We start from the raw sequence: 13,330 nt of genomic DNA, 5'->3' as shown, positions 1-13,330 counted from the left end.
TTGAAAGGACACATGTGTCCACCACAGTCTCTCAGGCCTGTCATCCTCTCCACACAACCAATTAGCTTATGGACTTGGAGTCTGCAATACATTCTCCCTTCCCTCTCCCTCTCCCCCTCCCTCTCCCTCCCTCCCTCCCTCTCCCTCTCTCCCTCCCTCTCCCTCCCTCTCCCTCCCTCTCTCCCCCTCTCTCCCTCTCTCTCCCTCTTTTTCCTGCCTCTCTCTCCTTCTCCCTTTCCCTCTCCCTCTCCCTCTCTCTTTCTTTTTCCTCCATCCCTCTCCCTCTCTCTTTCTCCCTCTTTTTCCTCCCTCTCCCTGTCCCTCTCCCTTTCCCTCTCCCTCTCCTTCTCCCTCTATCTCCCCCCCCCACCCCCCCCCACCCCCGCCAGGAACCTGAGCCTGCAATTGCCAAGTTTCATATCTGTAGAGGGAACAGGAAACCCCACTTTAGTCTCAAGCTTAAGGTGAGTTCTCTAGCACAGAATACCAAAACCCCTTTATTCAGGGAGTTTTAAAAAGCTTGTGCAAAATATTAAGCCAGTGCTCAATTTCTGTCATTTGGCTGGTGATCCTGGACTGGAGGCATCATTGATCAAAATCTTGACAAGGACCTGGAGAACTGGCATCCAGAACTCCTAGCACCCACACCCCTTCTGTTCACTATTCCTGTAGGGAAATTCTTCCTATGTTCGCACTCCAGAAGCTAGATGCACATTGTGACTGCAAACTTCTTTGGTGACTTGTTGGTAAGACCCTTCATTTCACAAACTCGTCTTTTAGAAAAACCTCAGCTTTTTCACAGGAGCAGTGGTCACATTTTATTAGGAAAAGAAGAAGAAAGTTGATTTTGGAGAAGCCAAGGGAGGCAGTGAAAGTTACAAATATGCTCCATTTCTAGAAAAATCGCATTAACTTGTTCTTCTCAGTTTGGAGATCAGAGATTTAACTTCTCCCTAACCTCAGCTTAGACTGACACAAAACTTTTCTGATACAAACTCCTAGCTTCAACTTTCTGAGAAAATTCTTATATTCTTTAAGAACATCACTATGCTAACTAACATCACTCTTCCATACTCAGTTAAAGCTTTACTAGCTTTGTCTCATAAAAAAGGCAAACTGTTTACTATAGACATGTGACCTCTTTGTCTATAACTAGAATTTTTTCTAGTCAGAAAACCATTTCTCTTTACAGTTTGTGACTCAAAAGAGCCTCACGTCTTAGAAAAGATCATGTAACTATCTCCCCTACAGTTTTATTGCCAGAAAAACATATTACCTAGTAAATATACATCACCTATGTAGTAAAACTGAATTTTACTATAAAAATTTAATAAAATTTAGCAAACTCTGAGATTTTCCTGACTCCCTTCAATATAACTGGCTTTCTTAAAAGGAGTTTACTGTATTGTATATACAGTTCAAATACTTGCTAAGGCCATCATGAAACCTCGTCCCCAGATAATAGGTTGATGAGCCAAGGTCATACAAGCTAAGAAGGGCCACCTTGTGAATTAACTCTGTACCTACCAAAAGCACTTTTAAAACCACTCTCTCACGAATGCCATATTCTTCCAGAGTGTTGAATGGCTCAGGGTTAACACCCACCCGAGCTGGCCAATGGAAGTACCCATCCCTAGCAGGCCAGTTGAGCAATTCCTCTTCCACTCGGAGGTAGGTAGAGATGGAAGGCTTTGGTACTCTAGACAGCTACATCTCCAGGGTAGAAGAAGCTCATCTGCTCTGCTCTCACAGAGAATGAACATTGTGAGAAAAACATGGACAAGAAAGGGAAAAAGAAAACACCTGCTCCTTCTGCATAACTGAGTCAATCAATCCTCTTTAAAGCAGAACCAAACACACCTTCCTTTAAATTACAGAAAGGGGGTGTATCTAGACCCTGTGCACTACAATTGGCCTTTCCATGAGGGCTCCAATCAGAGAACAGCCAGCTGTCAGGAGGCCAAAAAGGAGGACAGATCCCAGAGTCAGGCCAAAGTTCCCCTATCAGCCCTGGACACCAGCACACACTCCTTTGCCCTTCCTCCTAGAGTTTGGAAGAGGTGAGAAGGACATCCAGGACCTGGGCCCCTTTAATTTTCACCAGAAATACATGGAACCCCTTTTTCCTTTATCTGTTAGTCCTCCAGGCTGCTAAGACAAATATCACACAATGGGTTGGTTTCAACAATGGGCTTTTATTGGCGCCTGGTTTTGAGGCTAGGAGGAAGAAGTCCAAAACTGAGATATCTGCAAGGCAATGCTTTCTCCAAAGGTCTGTAGCATTCTGCTGCTGGCTGCTGCTATCCCTTGGGGTTTCTTGCCTCGTGTCTGTGCCTCGCATCACATGACGATGTCCTCTCCTTTCTCTTCTAGGTTCCTATTGACTTCTGTCTTCTGGCCCTTCCCTGGACTTTCTCTTACTATCTGACTATCCTTCTGCATATAAAGGACTCCAATAATCTGGATTGAGATCCAAGGTCATTCAGATAGGCTACACCTTAATTGACAATGTTCTCAAGAGATCCTACCTAAGGTGGGTTCCCAACCACAGGAATGTGGATTAAGATTCAACTTGTCTAAATTGGGGTATTTAATTCAATCCACCATACTTTACAAAGGATACACAGCAAAACTGTTAGTAGAAATAGTATTTTACTCTTTTATATCTTATAGAATTTGGAGTGTAGTGCTATAAATGTAACAAAATTAACTAAAAACTTCAATGTTAAACTAAGACTTTCTCATTGTTATTCTATCAACAATATAAACAATAATAAGGCAAGTAAAATACTTTGATCTTTGAGGTGACAAGGACTAAAAAGTATGTGCCCAAGGAAAAGAAACAAAGCCAAAAAAACCTGAAAATTCAAATGATCTGACTAGTATGAATGTATTTGTGCATGCAAGTGTGTGTACATGAACTAATATGTATATATATTAATCAACAAAAATTTAACATAGGATTATACCTACAGACATATAATTCCTTTTTAGTGTTACTTCAAAACACTACTTTTGTAGTGTTACTATGTAGGTGGATGGTTGAGGATGACTTTTGCCTTATTATTTACAGGGCTTTTTGCTTTTGGTCTATGTATGTATGAACCTCCCTCAGGGCTAGTTTTATAACAAATAGTGTCAGAGTTTACTTAGAGTTTCTTTAAAAATGGCCATAAATGGTGAGAAATGAAATAAAAGATCTAGGTATACAACCCTAGGTACTGGTTCTCCTGAAGACTATGGAGATCCACAAGGTATATGGTCATGGCAGATGGATTTAGAGTTCTGTGCCATGTCAGAGGGCCCTACTTTGGAATTTGTGCTCCTGAGTGTGACAGAGCTGGACTCAGATGTGACTTTTCTACACATGCCTCTTCTGTCACTTTTACTGAACCTGCATTTGGCGCTAGGGATGGTCCATGCTCAGGAGACTTGAATCTCTGGACTGTCTGTGTGCCAACTGGGCCCTGAGCCTCAGCAGAGTGGTGACTCCTACTCTGGTTTGTTGGACTTACCCAGGTCAGCTAACAGGGAGGTGAAGATGGTCAACCACCACACCAGGGAATCAAGAGTGCCTACAACTGTAAGCAGAGGAATTGCATCCATCATCCATGTGGAATCTAATCCCCCTCTTGATCCAGAGGTGGAGGGGACATCGCCATCCCAGGGTCCACAGAATGGAGGAATAAAATATGGACTAGAGTGGACTTACTGATACTCTACTATGAAACTCTTGTGACAAGTAATAGAAGAAATTTTAGCATTGAGGTGGAGAAAGTGGCCACAGTAGTAGCTGAGGGCAGGGAGAGGGTAGAATAGATGTGATATGGGGACATTTTTGGGATTTTGAGTTGCCTTAATAATATTGCAGGGTCAATGCTGGACTTTATATATCCTGCCATAACTCACTGAATGTACTGGGGGAGAGTGCAAACTACAGGGTAAACTATTATCTATGTAGTGCAGCAGTGCCCCACAATGTGTTCACTAAGTATGATGAGGGTGCCAAAATGATGAGGAAGGTTGTTGGAGTGGAAGGAGTGGGGTGGAGGGCGGGGGGTATAGAGGAACCTCTTATATTTTTTGGTGTAACTTTTTTTTGTGATGTATATATCTTCAAAAATATATAATTTACAAAAATGATGTGGTGGGGAGTGGGGAGTGGGCTCTATGGGAACCTCTAGGCTTTTTGTTTTTTCATGTTTTTTAATGTAACTTTCCTTGTGATCTATTAATTTTTAAAAATTAAAAATAAAATAAATGTAAAAAAAAAAGATCTTGGTAAATGAGCACTAAGAAATAATAAATGGGAGTTAAGAGCATAGATTAAAGGGACAACTGTGTTGTAATAAGATAAATATGGGTTTCACTCTAGCTGGATAATTGCCTTAATTCTCTATTTTATTCTGACCCTGCTAAAAGATACGGATTCTAACAGGTAACTCAGTGACCACGAAAGAAGTGCCTTAGTGCTGATCACAATAAAAATAATGTCTCAATTAACAGCTAACTGTAAAAATGCCATTTGCCAATTATATTTATTTTCAAAGCTTTTTAAGCCCCTTTTTATATAGGAAAACTCATAGGGAGAAGAAATTTAATTTAGTGGCCCTCTCCCCCCACCACCAAAAGAGGGGGCATTTTAGCAACTTCTTGATTTTCCATTCCAAAGAAAATGGTAGTTTATCCAAAAACGTCTTATTTTACTTTCTACTAAATGTTATAATTGTATTTGCATATGAGATAAATGCTGTACAAATTCAGTTTTTGGATGAAATAATAAACAACTAAGGCAGGGGAAACAGGAAAGCTGTTCAATTACTCCATGTTGTCCCCTGCTCAGGGAAATTTCTTTTTCCTCAGTTAATGCAAAGAATCCACACAGCAAGCACTATATGGGCAGATGTTTTTTGTTTGTTTGTTTACTCAAAGAGCAAGATGAATATGGTTACTTGTAACTGATTGCATATTTTAATTTTAAAATATCTTTCCAGTTTCTGTTGGATTGGGGAAGCATCATGCTGTGGTGGAAAGAATAAGGAATGGATAGATGACAACCGTGGAAGGAGGAGGGAGCAAGGGACAGCGAAGGGGAAATGAATTCATTATGACACATAAATGTAAAATTCCCTAATTAAGAAAAATGCAACATTAAAAAAAATACGTAAAGGTATTATTGTTTGGTACTTTTCCATTAATTTTTCAAAGGTCTTGACCTCCTAAAGAAAAATTTCTGACTAAAAGGGGTTTTCCTCACCACTCAGTTCCTTCTTCTGCTGGGTCCTACACTGAAGCAATGATCCTATATTTGGTCCTTCATACAGTTGCCATGGAAATTAGAGCAGCAAACACTCAGCTCTCTGGCTTCACTGTGGGATTCAGCATAGAACATGATTGAGTTGTCAAAGAACCTCCCTAAATAAAATTTTACCTGATAAGTAAGAGTTTCCAGAAAAATAGTGACACGTACGGGAAAGAAAATAGATTGCTTATCACTTTGAAAAATCCCTTTTGATTCATAGGTTGTCTACACGATTGAAACATAAGAAACCATCCCTCTGTCTAATCAGACCCTTCTTAATTCATATACAAGTACCTCAAAAAGCAAATAAAGCATCCCTATATTCGCATGGGAAGGAAAAAGAAAATAGGGTTCATGAGTCCAAGGAAATTAAAGAAAACAAAATGCTAAGTTGTAGGAAGGTAATGGCAGAGTGGATGAGAGTGAGAGAATCAAACATAATTTAAACTATTTTAAAGGACAAATTAAATATCCTACTTGAAAAAAGGAAATCATTGTGAACAATAGAGAAGAATGATTTTTCACAACTGGTCTTGAAATTTTATTTGTATCCGTTGGTCCCAGAAAATAGGAACTGACTTCTCTGGAAAAGAATTCTAGCCATCATTTTGAATCCACGGAGTATGCGTTGTTCTATTCCATATCATCATCCCCTAAGGAAACTGTACTAGATCAACTGAGGTCAGTTTTATCATATTGGTATTAAAGAAGAGAACAGACCACTCCATGGGGTACCATAGCTGTAAAAGATGAGAATTGTTTGGCAGAAGCCAATATTTAGACAATTGATTGGAAGAAGACTTGACAGATATTGGTGGAATAGGAAAGAGAAGTTGTACTTAGAAATGATTGTACCTTCCATCTCCTGCTTGGGAGATTTAAGTTCTTCCAGTTAAAAGTATTCCATCATCCATATAATTGCTGGTGGGTGTGTAAATTATTACCACGACTTTGGAGAGCAATTTGGTCTATCTAGAAAAGTTGAAGATTCCATACAACTCAACAATTTTATTTCTAGGCAGCTATCTAGAAAAGTTCTTATGCATGTACAAGAAGGCAAATATAAAGATGCTCCTATTAGTAAAAACATAGAAATAACTTCCTGTAGAGAAACCGTTTATTCACATAATGGAATTCTATAGAGCAGTTGAAATTAATGAACTATATTAATATGTATCAATCTAAACAAATCTCAAAAATATAAATTCAAGTAAAAAGTCAAGCTGTGAAAAGATATTTATAACTGCTGTCATTTTTGTAAAATTTGAAAACACACAAAATAATAGTTTATATTTTACATATTTGTATAGCAAATTACAAAAATAGACCTGGGGATGATTTATTCTGATTACACCAATTACCTCTGAGAAGAGAGAAAAAAACAACAGTAAAGGCAAGGGGTGAATTTACCTATATCTGTAGTGTTTTATTTCTTAATTAAGAAATGAGATTTGTGCCAAATTCAGCAAATTGTTCTCATCTTTAAAATAAATTTTGGTGGTAAGTGCATGGTTCCTATTACATTATTTTCTGTAGGTTTCACATATTTCATAACTAAAAGAAGTTTATACTTATCATCTGAGTTTCTGACCATACAATAGAACTCTTCGGGCAGTAAAGTTTTCTTACCCACCTTTTCTGTATGCTGCTATTGGAAGCCTAGAAAAGCGAGGTGGCTATGTCAAAGTGTCCACCCTCATTAAACAGTAGCATGAGGATTAGAAATTAGTTGTCCATTTCTTTCCATGGTCTGTTAATTATGTAGTATAGAGACAATGATGCCAATTTTATCATCTAAGCCAGAAATAGACTGTTCAGCTGTGGAAGAGCACATCTGAACTCACTGGACCATTTGTGTCCCTCAAATCATACTCAACAGATGATGTGCTTCCTTCTTTGTTTACTCCCCAGGGTCAGCCCTACCTAGGAGAGTTCAGATTTTTCACTTTTGAAAAAAAGAACATAAATTTCCACTTAATCTGGAAATTTTCCGAAATGATTGCGAGGTTGGCAGAAGCTTTAGAGTGGGGGTTTTACTGATTATAATTAATTTTGACTAGAATATTTTAATTGGGGCATTGTATTCTTGGTAAATTTATTTTCAATACTGTTCTGCATAGATTTATAGCATGAGAAACAGTAGTCATTGATAAAGAATTTCCATATTAATTCAAATAATTGAATTTTTGAAAAATGGTGAGGTAAAGGATTCCATGATATAATACTGAAACAGTCAGCAGGAAATATTAAGAGAGATTAAAAAATAAGTTTTGTATCTATGACACCTAAGATATCTAGACAAAACTAAGCATTGTTTAACACATACTGTTGATCACATTTTATACAGTTGAACAACAGAATTTTGGCATTTTAATTAGGTAGGATCAATCTACCTTGGACACCTGAAGGGGTTCTTTAACTTACATCTTCAAGACAGAAATAAAAAGAACTTGAAGGAGAATGACTGAACTTATTTGAAGAAGAGACAAGATGTACAAGTTATGCATATTTCATACTATACATTTATCAAACAAACACATTTGAGGGTCAGAGATAGTATTATCTCACACACTTACACACAAACACACAAACACTAAGAAATTTGTAAAAATGCTTGGCCAACTGTGAGTAAGAAAATGGTCTGTACTCTTGCTCAAATTAGATTTCTGGGTTTTGTTTTATTTTGTTTTCATTTATTCAGGTTTTGCTGATTCACTAATGTGTCCCAAATTATTCTCATTTGTTGCTTCCATTATCAGAGCCTTAATCTCTGTTTACAAAAAGCTCAGCCTCCTGTTTATCTGATTACTCAAAGTTCATTTTAAATACTCTCTTGATTACTAATATTCCTAACGATGTGCTCTCCTTTCAACATGATTTGCAAAACATCTGGGTGCTCCCTGTTCTCTGGCTGGCTGACTTTAAGATATTCTTCTACTGGATTGATGGAAAGAATATTTTAGCTCTAGCCCTTTGGACAGGAAGAGTACTGTTTAGATTGGATTAGCAATAAAAACATGGAGATCATGTTACTTCTTGCATCCCACCATTAAATGTCCCCTAAGTCATAAGTGATATCATGGGGTGCTACTAGCATTTATAGGTTTTTACTTAATTATTGTTCATATGGTTTCACATTTAATTTATTCATGATATATTTCCTAGAGAAGTAAAAAGTACTTATGAAGATCTCAAGAAAAGGAAGAAAGAAATAATATAATACAGTGCATCTATATATTTTTTCATCATTTAAAAATTAATGTAAAGGAGCTTACTCTAGAATTGAATTAATTTTGACTATGGGTGTTTTTTTTGTGTGTGTGTATATATATATATATATATTTGTATATATATATATATGTATTTCTTTTGAATATTTCAGTTTTTCCCAAACTATGGTATATTTAACTGTGTGATTAACTCTTTTGCTAAGTGTGAAGACAGTGATGGGGGAGTGATGGAATGTTCCACTGTCAAGTCATTTGAAATATTTGGGAGATAAACCACTCCCCTCCCAAACTTTGGAGTATTGTTTTGCAGAATGCTTACTAATATCGTTTGGGCGCTATTTCTTCACTTTCGGGCAGATTATATAAACTTGGAAAATTTATATTGCAAACTCATTTTATATTAACTTCTTAACCTGGTTTTTAAGTGCCATTGGATTTTTAATTTTTCTTAAAATAATAAAATTTATGTTCATAAAAATTCAAACCATGCATAGGTATAGTGAATAAAAAATATCTCCCTCACCCTCTCCCTAATCTCATCATACTTCCCCTGAAGTAACCACTGTCAACGGTTTGACAAGTCTCTTTTTAGTCATTTTTTAATATGAAACAATTGAATTCTTACTTCATAGAGAAAAATGTCAAACATCATCATAATTAGGTTGGAGGTGACAAAGTGTTTTTTTAAAATCCTCAAATAAAACATCTTCCCCTGATATTTTTTCAATGATTACATTTGAATAGTGTCAGGTTTGGTTTTAAGTGAAGCTGATTTTTCTTTAACATAATAATTAGTTACTAAAGAGAAATACAAAAATAAATAATACAATTTCTGTACATTTTCCACAAAAATCGTGGAAGATAAACTATATATTTAACTTTGGCCTTTCTGTAAACCCTTCACAAATTTGTGTTAAAACTATCAAAATAAGTCAAACTCAAAGCACATCATCACTCTCCAAACTGAGACAAGACCTCAACGCCCTCTAGTGGGTGGCCTCCGTGCTCCATCTTCTGTGACCAACCCTGATTCCAATTGGTAATGTAAAATGAAATAAACATTGCAAGTCGCTGTTGGTAAAAGTGTACTTTCCTTTTATTCATTTAACAAATATTTAAACTTGTATTAAAAGGAAAATAAGTTAAGATGAACAATCCCCTAGAAAGTGAGGGAAAATAATTGGATAGATGGGAGTGGCAGTCCATGTATAAAATATCAAGTAACACTCAAACTCAAGTAAACTAGAGTTATCAGGATAAAGAATCAGTCTCGATCTTCCAAAAACTAGTTGTCTTGATAGTCTACTCTCAGCCGCATTATGACTCTACTCCTGAATTTACAAAGACTTCAATCTAAACTTGCACTTAAAAAAAAAGTTTACTTTTCTCTTTGGTTTCATTTCTCTGGGTTTATCACTTTCTTTAATTATTATTTTACTCACTTTTCCAAACAACAACAAAATAACCACTGAATTCACTTTTCTGTTTTTCTCCCCATTTTAAAGTTAACACCTGTTCAAGGCCTGATAATAAGCAGTAGAGCATAGCTATGATGAGCAGAATGCAGGAGGCAGTAAGCTGTGTTCATAACTGACCTTTCAGCCAGCAGTCTCTTCCAATTCCAGCCTACTATTATCAATAAGATTTATTTTCCTAAAAATAATGTCTCAGAGAGTAAAACTGTTTAGCACGAAGGCATGAGCTGTGTGCATCTCTGCACACCCACCTGGCTGGGCATGGCTCAGGCCTCTTGGAGCCCGAAGCTTCCCTGTTCTCCTAGGAGGAGGCATCAGAGAAAAACATCCCGAATGTAATTGTCCTGACACCTTCTTCAGGGCAGACTTGTGACCCTGAGTCAAAGGGCTAGTGTACACTTGTTTACCTTGTCAGCAAGAGTAGAAGAATGTTTGATGGATAGTGAAAACTTGTACAGAATAAATAATAGTTTTGAGAAATTTTTTAAAATGATAAACTTAATCTCCTTACTGGAAACAACTATAAAAGCTAAACGGAATATATAAAACAACTCTGTGAAGGAACTGGAACGCACTCAATTTAGGTAGGACTGAGAGGCTACAATCTCCTTGAGACAAGAGTAGCACAGAATGTAAACTGCATGCTCAACTTGAGGACATTTTTCAATTCCCAAAATATGGTGTGGGGAGGGGATATAGATATCAGCAGAAAGGCAGCAATCTTATTGGGATAGAAAAAAATAGGTTGGAATTTGGTACTGCCAATGTGTTGTTTCCAGGGCTTGAGAAGGAAAATTCCAGAATGCAGGGACTCAGAGAAGTGAATTGAAAAACTTGTCTAAAAAATCCAGTCAGGTCATTAGCTAACTCATAAGATGCATATAACCAGGGTGAACGCTCAAAACCAACCAACAATAACAACAACAAAAAAAAACAGCAGAAAGTGGCATCTGAGAAAACAAAGTTGAGCAAATATTTAGTTAAACAGCTCCATAAACCCTAAGTTCAAGACCAGGCATTGAGACCCAGAAGTATTTTGCCCTGGGAGTAAGGGCAAACCTAAAATAGAAAAGTCTGTTTAAAAAATAAAGCTATCCCTCAAAAGAACCAAGATGATCCTCCAGTACTTATCTGCCTTCTGGAAGAATCTTCTTTGGAGCATTCCTAGCCTCTATAAGTTTTATCAGCAATATTTGGCTAAAAAATAGCCAATAACTAAAAACAATTTCTTTTAAACTTGTGGTTTTAGTTTAGCCAATAACTAAAAACCACAAGTTTAGAAGAACAATGGAAATAGACCTAAATGTAATTAAGATATTGAAGTAACCAGACTTTGAGGTAAAAATAATTAATGTATTAAATAAAACGGAAGAAAATGTGGAGAATTTCAACAGAGATATGAGAGAGCATGGAACGTCCAGTAAACTGGAAAACATGTCAGTAAACTATATCATTGAAGCACAGAAATAAAAAATGGAATAGAAAATAGAGAAAAGTGTGTGAAAGAAATAGAGAGGAGATAATGAATCAGAAACAACATTTAAAGATATATTGTTGTATCTTTACCAAAGTTGGTAAAAGACATCAAATCACAGAGTCAAGAAACTCTGTGAACCTCATGTAGAATCAAAATATAGAGAAAACTACTCTAGGGACATTATAGTTAAACTTGTAATGAGCAAGACAAATAGAAAAGCCTTAAAAGTACCAGAGTTTTAAAAATTTACCTTCAAAGAAGCAACAAGAAAGTTATTAGCTTACTTTTCAACAGAAATTGTGGAAATCAGGACAAAATGGAATTACATTAAAATGCTAAATAGGAAAGAAAACACCTAACCTAGAATTTATACACAGTAAAAATATTACGAAAAGAAGGAAAAATGTAGACCACCTATAGAGTTGATTTTAAACTTCTATTTCATTTAATTATAGGGATTGCTATCTCATGAACATGACCTGATATTTAGAAAAGGAAATAACAAAAAATGTAGGTGTCCACAAATCATCACCATCAGGACAAAGAGAAATATGAAAACGTGATGCCAGATAAGACAGTATGAAAGCAATGCCATGCAACTACATAAAACAATAAATAATTCAGACAATGAGTTGTTTGAATCATGCAATTATTAATAACTTATTTGATTTATTCCATTCCATACTAACCCATATATATTTTTGGTCATTGCAACATCAGAGAAATATAGTCTATAAATAAAACCTGCTCCAGACTGGCTGTTATAGATATTAAGTAGAAAACCCAGAATTCATCCTGAGTGTCTTCTGAGTGTGAAAAGGTCGTATGTGTTAATTTAATTCAGTATAAAATATAAATGTTTTACCCACAATAAGAATTTCAGCAGTGTCTTCCCTGAGTGAAACCATGTCACCATGTATTATCGCTCCATTATATTCATAATCTGTACAAATTTTCTGACAAAAATTTAAAGTAAAGTGTACATTTTATGTTTACTCAACATAAGGCCTTCTTCAAGAGATCATATGAATTGATAATTTACACAACCAAAATAAAAGAATAGATAAAGGCATTTTTTAAAGCATCCATTTACATAGCTGGCTATGAGGGTGATCAGTAGAAGCATCTCTTCCCACATGGATACCAAGGTTGGGTAGGCTTATTTCCCACAACTGTATATTCATGTTTGGATAATGAGCTTCCCAGAGAGAGGAGTCACATTATTGAGTAACAAACCAACATATTTATTATATCTTTTAAAAGTTGTCCTGTATGAGGAAAATGTTCTGAAATAGATTGTGGTGCTGGTTGCACATATCTATGAATATACTAAAAGCCATTGAATTGCACACTTTTTTTCTTGTATTTTTTGAAGATACATAGATCACAAAAAATGTTACATTAAAAAATATAAGAGGTTCCCAAATACCCCACCCCTCACCCCCCACTCCTCCCACATCAACAACTTCTTTCATCATTGTGGCACAGTCATTGCATTTGGTGAATACATTCTGGAGCACTGCTGCACTGCATGGATTATGGTTTACATTGTAGTTTACACTCTCCCCCAGTACTTTCAGTGGGTTATGGCAGGATGTACAATGTCCTGCATCTGTCCCTGCAATATCATTTAGGACAATTCCAAGTCCTGATCCCAGAGACAGCCAAAGTAGATTCAGTCCCAGGTACTGGTACTCCTGAGGGCTATGGAGACACATAGGTTCTACGGTCATGGCAGATGGCTCTGGAGTTCAGTGCCATGTCAGTGGGCCCTATTTTGGAATTTGTGTTCCTAAGTGTGATGGAATTGGACTCAGATGTGACCTTTCTACACATGCCTCTTCAG

This window comes from Dasypus novemcinctus, chromosome 1, assembly GCF_030445035.2.
Source record: "Dasypus novemcinctus isolate mDasNov1 chromosome 1, mDasNov1.1.hap2, whole genome shotgun sequence".
NCBI classification, from domain to species: domain Eukaryota; kingdom Metazoa; phylum Chordata; class Mammalia; order Cingulata; family Dasypodidae; genus Dasypus; species Dasypus novemcinctus.
Note: the sequence above shows the minus strand (reverse complement) of the source record.